Source organism: Ictidomys tridecemlineatus, chromosome 5, assembly GCF_052094955.1.
Source record: "Ictidomys tridecemlineatus isolate mIctTri1 chromosome 5, mIctTri1.hap1, whole genome shotgun sequence".
Taxonomy (NCBI): Eukaryota; Metazoa; Chordata; class Mammalia; order Rodentia; family Sciuridae; genus Ictidomys; species Ictidomys tridecemlineatus.
This window is the reverse complement of record NC_135481.1, coordinates 95,741,524-95,752,529: the sequence shown is the minus strand read 5'-3', so window position 1 is coordinate 95,752,529 and position 11,006 is coordinate 95,741,524. Positions and strand designations below refer to the sequence as shown.

General features: G+C 36.8%; 1 non-coding gene across 1 annotated transcript; it reads right to left on the bottom strand.

Annotated features, from left to right (window-relative positions):
- Window positions 1-1,087: 1,087 nt before the first annotated feature.
- LOC120887038 (U2 spliceosomal RNA) lies at window positions 1,088-1,278 on the bottom strand. Its single transcript, XR_005730208.1, has one exon. It is a non-coding gene; the product is annotated as a U2 spliceosomal RNA (small nuclear RNA).
- Between the last annotated feature and the right edge of the window lie 9,728 nt (window positions 1,279-11,006).

Sequence of the window (11,006 nt, the reverse complement as noted above, 5' to 3'; positions counted from 1 at the left end):
AAAGTGTATAATTACTGTTAGAGTGTATAATTAATTCCATTGTGGTTGGAGAAGACCCTTTATAGGATTTCAGTTTTTCTCAATTTATTGAAGTTTGTTACATTGCTTAAAGATGGATGGTCTTCTAAAATGTCCTGTGCATGGTTGAAATGAATATTTCAACATTATTCTATAAATGTGATGAGCTCAATGGTCTTCCATAATGTACTAATTTCCTATCTGCTTGTTTTATCAGTTTCTGATAGAGGAAATTACAAATCTTCAAACATATTTGAGGTCTTGTCTAAAGTTTTGTTTATATATTCTGAAGCTCTGTTGTAAGGTATATACTTGAAATTATAATCTCTTGATGAAATGACTTATTTATCATTATGAAATGTCTCTCCAACTCTAGTAATATTTGTGCTAAAAATTCTTTGTCTGATATTATGTAGCCACTCCAGATTAGTTTTTCTTTTTCTCCTCCTCCTCCTCCTCCTTCTTCTTTTGTCATTTTCCCCTTCAATCCTTTGTGCTATTATTTTCCTTTTGCATGCTGTGAACTTTATGATACATTGTTTTTTGTTTGTTTGTTTTAAATAGTTAATTATTATTTTTAAATTTCACAGTACTGAATATTGAATCCAGGGTCTCAAACATGCTACATAAGTTCTCTACCACTGAGCTATATTCCCAGTCCACCAGATTTATTTTTTTAAATATTGTTTTAGGGCTGGGGATGTGGCTCAAGTGATAGTGCGCTCACCTGGCATGTGCGCGGCACTGGGTTCGAACCTTAGCACCACATACAAATAAAATAAAGATGTTGTATCCGCCGAAAACTAAACAATAAATTAAAAAAATATATTGTTTTAGCTATAGATGGATACAATATCTTTATTTTTATGTGGTGTGGAGGATTGAACCCAGTGCTTCATACATGCAAGGCAAGCGCTCTACCACTGAACTACAACCTCAGCTCTGCATAGTATATCTTTTAAAATTCTTTTACTTTTACTCTGTATCTTCATATTTTATGTAAGTTGTTTGTTGTAGGCAGAATAGGATTGAACCTTGCTTTTCTTTCTCTTTTCTTAAATCCCTCTGAAGTGGGTGCACCATTGCTGGAGATATTGCAATATCACATCAATGCATGGAATGGATAGAGCAAGCTCCTATTCCATCTCCCTGCTCCAGAAATCCATTAAACATATTATTCTATGATGGAGGACATATCAGATATTAAACCAATATGAAAAGATACTACATTGGATCTTAGCCAAAAGGCCAAGATTCGATAAACTTTGCCTTTTTTAACCAATCTGACAATTTTTGCCTTCTTAGCATAGTGTTCAGACCCTACATTTCCTATGATTTTCAACATGGCTGAGCTTAATTATACCATATTGCTGTTTGTTTTCTACTTGTTCTAGGTGAACTTTACTCCTTTTTCTATCTTTTCCTTATTTTGTATTGCATGATTTTTATTATCCATATATTGGGGGTGAGGTCTTGCTGTGTTGCCCAGGCTGGTCTTGATTTCCTGGACACAAGTGATTTTCCTGCCTCAGCCTCCTGAGGAGACAGGTCTGCAGGCACACACCATGCTACTAATCAATTTTACTGCTAACGTTGGCTTACTCATTTCACATCTTTAGTTTTTGGTGGTTAATGGGGATCACAGAATATATCTTTATTATAATCTCATTATAAAAATACAGTATTATGTGAAATTTACAATTGTATACTTTCATTTCCTTTCCATATTTTGTACTGTTATTTTCCTTTTTTCCATGCTATGAACTTTATAATACATTGCAATTTTTTAAAGTTAATTACATTTTTTTTTTAAGCACTGGGGTTTGAACCCAGGGTTTGGTGCATATTCGATAAGCACTCTACCACTAAGCCACATCCCCAGCCCAGTTAATTACCTTTTAAAAATATTGTCTTGGGCTGGGGATGTGGCTCAAGTGGTAGCACGCTCTCCTGGCATGCGTGCGGCCCGCGTTCGATCCTCAGCACCACATACAAACAAAGATGTTGTGTCCGCCAAGAACTGAAAAATAAATATTAAAAAATTCTCTCTCTCTTTAAAAAAAAATTTAAAAAATAAAGATATTGTCTTAGCCATCCCTGCTATTATAACAAAATGTCTGAGACTTGGTCATTTATAAAGAATAGAAATTTGCTTTTCACAATGCTAGAGGCTTTAAGTTCAAGATCAAGGTGCAGATAGGTTTGGTGTCTGGGAGAGTTGGCTCTCTGCTTTCAAGTTGGAACCTTGTTACTGAGTCTTCATATGCTGGAAAGAAGAGGGCAAAAGGGATCTAGCTAGTTCCCTCCAGCTTTTTTATAAGGTCCCAGATCCCATCCATGAGGGTGGAACTTCATACATAAATCACCTCCTAAAAGGCCCCACTTCTTCTTTTTTTTTTTTTTCCTTCCAATACTATGGATTGAACCCAGAAGTGCTCTATCACTGAGCTGCATCTCCAGTCTACTTTATTTTTTTATTTTGAGATAGGGTCTCACTCAGTTGCCAAGGCTGGCCCTGAATTTGAGATCCTTCTGTCTCAGCCTCCTAAGTACTTGTATGCAATGGACAAAAGCCCCACCTCTTAATATTGTTGCATTGGGGATTAAGTTTCTGTGAATTTTGGAGGGAACACAATTATTCAAAGCATAGCAGATATTTCTGGCATTCTTCATTCCTTTGTATTCAATCTGAATTTCCCTCTGGTCTCATTTTCCTTCTGCTTGAGTAGTGTTCATTATTGTTTCTTGCAGAGCAGGTCTGCTTATGATAAATTCTCTATGATTTTCTTTGTCTGAAAAAAATCTTCATTTTGCCTTCATTTATCTACTTGATGATTATAATAACTGAGACTCTTGGAGGTAAGAAAATCTTGCTTGTTGCTGATCTTTATTCTTGTGGACTTGTGTTTGTGATTGTATTTACCCTGAGTTTCTCTATAAGTTCAGGATGTGTTGTCCCAGAGGTTTTTTGTTGTTGTTGTTGTTTTGGTTTTTTTGGTACCAGAGATTGAACCAAAGGGCAATTAACCACTGGGCCACATCCCCAGCCCATTTTATTTATTTATTTTTTATTGTGGGACAGGGTCTAGCTAAATTGCCTCACTAAATTGCTGAGACTGGCTTTGAAATAGATGATCCTCCTGCCTCAGACTCCAGAGCCACTAAAATTACTCGTGTAATTTCATGCCACCATGCCTGTGAAGGTTTATGTTTATACTCCCTGCATGCTGAAGCATACTACCAGTCTGCAATCACTTCAATTCAAACTTCACTCTTACTATTACCATTATTGGAGTATAGTACACCTGGTGTCATATACACAAAGATAGGTTTCTTTTTTTAATATTTATTTTTTAATAAATAGTACACCTGGTGTCATATACACAAAGATAGGTTTCTTTTTTTAATATTTATTTTTTAGTTTTCGGCGGACTCGAGCGTACTACCGCTTGAGCCACATCCCCAGCCCGATAGGTTTCTTTTTTGCCTCCCTTTTTTATCAGGCAAACTTTTGTTTAGCTCACCCTTTCACTCTAAATCTGTTGAAGTTCCAGGCTTTTATTCAAGGGCTTTATTTCATTGTCTAGGGCTTAGATTCCCATTCTCATACATAGTTATTAATGATCTAGACGCTAGGAGAGACCAGGCATGGTTGATGCATGCCTGCAGTCCCAGTTTCTAAGGCTGAGGCACAAAGATCCTAAATTGAAGGCCAGCCTCCACAATTTAGCAAGAGCCTGACTCAAAATAAAAAATAAAAAAATTAAGGGCTGGGGATATAGCTCAGTTGGTAGAGCACTTGCCTTGCATGCACATGGGTTTGATCCTCAGAACCACATTAAAAAAAAAAAAGAAATAAGAGGTACTAAAAATTAAAATAAATAAATAAAATAAAAAGGGCTGGGGGTCTGGCGCGCGCCACACACACACACACACACACACACACACACACACACACACACACACCCATACACACGCACATTTTACTATGGGTCCCTAGAGCTTTTCCATTAATTTACCACTCTGGAGTTAGCCTCCACCCACTTGTTTTTTCTTTTATTTTCACAGTATTGAGGACAGATCCGAGGCTCTCCTGCGCTATATCCCCAGCTCTTTTTCCTTTATTTTTATTTTTTGAGAGAGGGTCTTACTAAATTTTCCAGGCTGGCCTTGAACTTGGGATTTTCCTGTCTCAGTCTCTGGAGAGCTAGGATTACAGGCCTGTGACACCATGCCCAGCTTTATTGTTCCTTAACACCTGGAGATTTGTATTTTTATTATTATTATTATTATTATTATTTTGATGCTGGGCCTTGCGCATGCAAGGCAAGAACTCTACCAACTGAGATATATCTCCAGTCATTGTATTATTTTCTTATAAGTTCAGTAATATATATGTATGTATGTATATATATATATATATATATATACATATATATATACACACACACACACACATATTGTATATATACATATGCTTTGTTTATTCAACACATGAGTATTCTGGTACATAAGCCTTTTTTGTTTTATTTATTTGTTTATTTTTTATTTCTTTATTTTCAATTTATTTTTTAGTTGTAGTTGGACACAATATCTTTATTTTACTAATTTATTTTTATGTGGTGCTATGTGGATGGAATCCAGGGCCTTGCACATGCTAGGCAAGTGCTCTACTGCTAAGCCACAACCCCAGCTCCTAATTTTTATTTTTTTAAAGAGATTCCTTTATTTTTTTTAAATGGGCCTTTATTTTATTCATTTATTTATATGCAGTGCTGAGAATAGAACCCAGTCCCTCACACATGCCAGACAGGCGCTCTACCACTGAGCCACAATCCCAGATCCACATAAACCTTCTTAGATTATGAAGTCTGGCATACTCTTGGACATGGAAGTCTCATTGTGAATTTCCTTTTTTCTTAGTCTTAGTTTTGGACTCATGGTCCTTGGTCAGCTCATAGACTGGCCAAATGTTCCATCAACATGCAAACTATAGGCATTTCTCCAAACACTGGAAGGAGATTAGATGTTGGGCACACTCTCAGTAGCAAATGTCTACTCTGCTCACTGTTTTTGGACATCAGTTCCAAATTCCCTGCCCGGATAATCTGATTGGCACAGACTGATGTAATATAAATGTTACTGGTCCGGGACTACCTCTTGGTAGCCAGGGCGCACACTTGTAATCCCAGCAGCTCAGAAGGCTGAGACAGGAGGATTGTGAATTCAAAGCCAACCTCAGCAAAAGCGAGGTGAGACCGTGTCTCTAAATAAAATACAAAGTAGGGCTAGGGATTTGGTTCAGTGGCTGAGTGTTCCTGTTCCTGGTACAAAAAAAAAAAAAAAAAAATATATATATATGTATATATATATATATATATATATATGTAAACACACACACACACACACAGAAGATGCTTTAAAAGGTATCTGTTTCATCTTCTCTACCTACTTTAAAGCTTCAAAAGAGTTCATCATTCTGTAGGTGCTGGAACAATTAAATGAAAACTAAGCAAAATAATAATAATAATAAACCTCAATTTAATCCTTATAGAACAAGTAATTTAAAATGGTTCATAAATTAAAGTATAAAACATAAAACTTTTAGAAGATCACATATGTGAAAGTCTTCAGGACCTAAATTACACAGAGTTATTCCCCCCTACCCTTCTGAACTGGGGATTGAACCCAGAGGTGCTACACTCTTGAACTATATCCCCAGTCTTTTTTATTTTTTATTTTCAGACAGGGTCTTGCTGAGTTGCTGAAGCTGACCTCAAACATGTGATCCTCCTTCCTCAGCCTCCTTAGTTGCTGAAATTATAGGAATGTGTCATTGCACCTTGCAAAGAGTTTTTAAACAGGACACCAAAAAACATAATCCATAAAGACAAAATGGACACAATTAGATCTCATCATATTAAAACCTCTCTGTGAAAACTACTAGAAAAGTTCACGTGAACCATACCATGAATTGAGAGAATAAACCAAAACAGTAGCCAAAGTTGCATTCAACATAGGAATGAGGGCAGTATTCAACATTGCCCCTTTATTTTTATGTATTTTTTTATATTTATTTTTTAGTTTTCATCGGACACAACATCTTTATTTGTATGTGGTGCTTAGGATCGAACCTGGGCCGCACGCATGCCAGGCGAGCGCGCTACCACATCCCCAGCCCCAATGCCCCTTTTACTACTATGTTAACATTAGTATAATTTTTCAAGCTGAGAAGCAGAGAAGCAAATAGATCCTAAGCATAATAAATCCTGGATTGAGTTTTGGCTAAAATTAATAATCTCTAGATTGTTCATTATTTGAATCAATATACTTCTTCATTTTTTTTTTTTTTTTTTTTGGTACCAGGGATTGAACGAATGCTTAATGGCACTCGGCTACTAAGCACATCCCCAGCCTATTTTATATTTTATTTAGAGACAGGGCCTCATTGAGTTGCTTAGCACCCGTCTATTGCCAAGGCAGGCTTTGAATTCGAAATCCTCTGTGTCTCAGCCTTCCAAGACAGTGGGATTCTTTTATTGATTAAGCCAGTTTGACTTGCAATTTCTTTCTTCACTAATGGAGGAAAGACATAGTTTATAGGCTTTAAATAATTTGATGAAATATATTCTTATATTTACAGAAAAATATATCTCAACCAGAAGTGGAGTAGGTAAGTCATTTAAGCACAGAAACAGGAAAATCTTGGCAAAGTAATGATTGTCTCTAACAGACACCTATTGTTCTTTTGTTGTTCACTATCTACTTCTCTTTCCTATTTGGGAACAACCCTCCACTATGTCATACCTTCTACTCCAGAAATCAAAGAGAAAAAGTCCTCCCTCTTCTCATTTTCTTTTACATTCAACATTCCCACATTCCCAGCCCTTTTTGTATTTTATTTAGAGATAGGGTCTCACTGAGTTGTTTAGGGCCTGGGATAAATTGTTGAAGCTGGCTTTGAACTCATGCTCCTCCTGCCTCAGCCTCTCAATTTGCTGGGATTACAGGCATGCTTCACCACATCCAGCCCAAGCAAAAAAAAAAAAAAAAAAATTTTTTTTTTTTTTTTAATCATGGTTCTCTTTGTGCTAGTTTTAAGAATTCTACTCTGATTACAGTAATATATCACCCCAAACTACTGTATTGGTATTCTTAGCTGGTAAGCTTGATTGATATGTGTTCACCACGGAGAGATTAATTCACTTTAGTGGGTGATAAAACAAAATTTCTGGGCCTGAAGGTGAAAGATAAAGGTGTTTTTTTTTTCTTTTTGTTTTTTGTTTTTTTTTGTACCAGGGATTGAACCCAGGGGAGCTTTATCACTGAACTACATCCCCAGCCACCCCCACCCCCTTTATAAAAAAATTTTTGAGAGAGGGTCTCACTAAATTTCTTAGGGCCGGCTGGGGATATGGCTCAAATGGTAGCGCGCTGGCCTGGCGTTTGTGCGGCCCGGGTTTGATCCTCAGCACCACATACCAACAAAGATGTTGTGTCTGCCGAGAACTGAAAAATAAATATTAAAAATTCTCTCTCTCTCCTCTCTCACTCTCTCTTTAAAAAAAAAAAAAAAAAATTTCTTAGGGCCTTGTTAAATTGCCGAGGCTGTCTTTGGACTTGTCCCAGGTTCCTGAGTTACTGGGATTACAGGTGTGTGCACAACAGCACCCAGCTAATAAATAACATCTCTTAATACCATTTGGGAAAGAGACTGCGCTTACCCCATACTGTTTACATGCATATAGTTGATGAAATTAGGAGTAAGTATTTTAATAGCTATAAACCAATTGTGGGTATGGGTGTGTTGTATGTTTATATTGAGGACTCCCTTGAAGGGGGAAGCTAGATGGGAAATTTAATTGGACAAATGGAGAAAAATGTCTTCTACTAGTTTTGTGTCTCGTGTTGTGGTGAAATATTGTTGAGATATTTAAAATTTTGATTGATTTAAGGAAATGATTTTATTAAGTCCATTTGCTTGTCTTGCAGAGCCTAGTTTTGTGATATCTTTTTATCATTTCCTTTTCATTTTTATATTTTTATTTGATTTTAATTTTAATTTTATTTTTTTAAATACTCTTTTAGCTGTAGATGGACACAATGTCTTTATTTTTATTTATTTATTTTTATGTGGTGCTGAGGATCGAACCAGGGCTTCATGAATGCAAGGCAAGCACTCTACCACTCTACCACTGAGCTACAATTCCAACCCTTTATTTGATTTTTAAATTGTGAGCTACATCATATAAATAGAAGAATGCAAGAGACATGAATTGTTTAATGATTATCAACTGAAGATTGGTTCAACCACCACCTAGGTTAAGAGTAGAACACTGCCAGCATACAGAAACCCTCCCATATGATCGGATGGGCTCCCCTATTGAATTATTAGCTTGCTTGCCGCACCCCCATCCCCCTATAATATGTCAAACTGACTATCCTGCTGATAACAAGTTTAAAGGTTTTGGTAAAATATGAGTCAACAAGATGAATTATCAGAGCAAAATCTAGGTGAAAGCAGGAAAGTGGAACAATGATGTCACTTTACCCTGAGGACATATGCCTTACTTGGTGAACTTAAGCTTGTTTTTTCCTAGGCCTCATGGGACAGAAGAAAAGTCCAGGACCTGGTGGAAGTGGGAAATCTAAATTGAAGAACTCAAATACCCATATGGGTGAACAGGAAGTAAATGGCCTCCTACCTAACACACCAGGGAATTATATCTTGGGGTGGGAAAAAGTTGTAGTGGTATATTTGAGAGGCACTGGACCCATACGCCATCATTCCCAGGGGTAGGTAGCACAGATATAAATCTCTTGTGGTCCAAACAAACAAATAAATGAGTGAAACAAATATCAAATAGTGAATTAGTTTAAAGCGGTTCCTCCTGGCAAAAGCAAAAGCAAATCCTCTCTGAAGGAATAAACCTCTATGCTAGGCCTCAAAAGAATCCCCACAAAATTTTTTCCAAGGAAAATGAAACCCATAGTAAAAAAAAAAAATAAACAAGCATGCAAACACCATAAATGAGCAAAAACAACTAACAACAGACATAGATCTGATGATTCCAATTATCTGCTAAAAGAAATAAACTCATGTTTTCATTATGATTGACATATTGCACTTACATAGTAAAAAATTCAACAATCCTGAGTTCAACCTCCAGCACCGTAACTGCCCCCCAAAAAGAAATAAAGAGAAAAAGAAAAGGAAAAAATTCAAGAGTACAAGTATGTTTAAATGAAAACTCTTCTTAGTTCCTCTCCTAGGAGGTAACCATTTTCAGTTTTAGGGATTCTTTTAGGGCTAACCATTAAAACTTGAAAAGAATTTAAAGGGATTTATTAGATATCATTTTATTCCTAGAATATAGCAACATCCTCATTGAGTAAGGATATGAAGCCATCTATTTAGGCTAAAGAAAATTATATTGGTAGTTCTAGGAATAAAACTTTCTAAAAAAATTATATATTCTACTGCCTAGTCTCAGCTTAGTTTCTTTTTTATTTTGACTTCTTTACTGGGATTCACCCCTTTCTTCTCCTGACACCCCCTTATGTCCAATTAACATTTAAATTTTAAAGTGCCACAGATAGCTTAGTTCTTAATATTCTGATTTGTTATCTGACATACGAAAAAAAAAAAAACTCAGTCATGTTGCATGGTTAGTACATTACCCAGTTTTGGAGACATAATTTTCAGCCAAATAATCCTCATATATGGCTCATTTATTATTATGTAGATTGATTTTTTCCTATTTATTATGTCCCATGAATCACAAAATAAAAAAGGATTCTATTTGAAATCAGGATATGAAGTCTTATCACAGCTTTGTCAATAACCTGCTGTTTGACCTTGACAAGTCAGTTAATCTTGGTTTTCTCTCCTGGGTTAACGATTATCAAAGCAATTCCTTTATTATATGGAGAGACTGTCTTACCCCTAGTCATATCCATATGTATGTATTTTTTCCTTTTTTTTTTTTTTTAAGGCACCTATGCAGTCAGGGATCTTTTCTAGAGCAAGCACCGAATCTTAAACATCACAGACCAGTGCTCTTTTCATCATATCAGGCTTTCTTTCAGTGTTGTTTCAAGAAATAAATGGAAAAAAAAATGGAAAAGAAAAGGGAATGCATGAGACAACTATAAGACCATTTTTAAAAAGCCAGCTAGGCTGGCACGGGCTGAGGTAGGAGGATCACAGCCAGCCTCAGCAAAAGGAGGCACTAAGCAATTCAGTGGGACCCTGACTCTAACTAAATACATTACAAAATAGGGCTGGAGATGCGGCTCAGTGGTTGAGTGCCTCGGAGTTTAAAAAACAAACAAACAGAAAAAGCCAGCTAATAGTGTCAGCAATTAGTAGAAAAAGTTTAATTTAAAGCAAACCCTAATTTAAAGATAACTTAAAATGTACAAGTTCTGAAGTTATATAGGGAAAGGTCAGAAAAAGAGCAGGGAGGAGAAAAAATTAATGATGGGTTTGGTGACCACCATTGTCGGGAAAAACAAAACTCCCTCAAGACTACTTGAAATTATCTTAATTCTTCCTGTTTTTTCCAGTTTGTGCTGGATGAAATTGGCTAAGTGGAGACCGCTTGTTTTTACACATTTCAGAAGGAATGATTCGCAATTAAGGATTATTTGAAACTACGTTATTTCCTTCGGCATTTCCCATTTACACTAAACATTATCACACCAGTTGTCTAATTTGGCGCCATTCCTCCCCAAGCCGGAACCCTAAACAACTCTGAAACCTGCGGAAACCACTGTCAATACAACGTCTCCAGGTTCCGAAATGCTGGATGGCCTGCCTTCACCTCCCGCTTGTAAGAGCCGCGCTTGTGTCTGGGAGTTGTAGTCACCTGGAATCTGCACTTCCGGAGTATGGGGACAGAGGATGTATCCTGAGAACTACAACTCCCAGGAGGCGGTGCGTGCCCTCCTTCCCCACCTCCGGCGTCGGGCTCCGCCCCCCGACG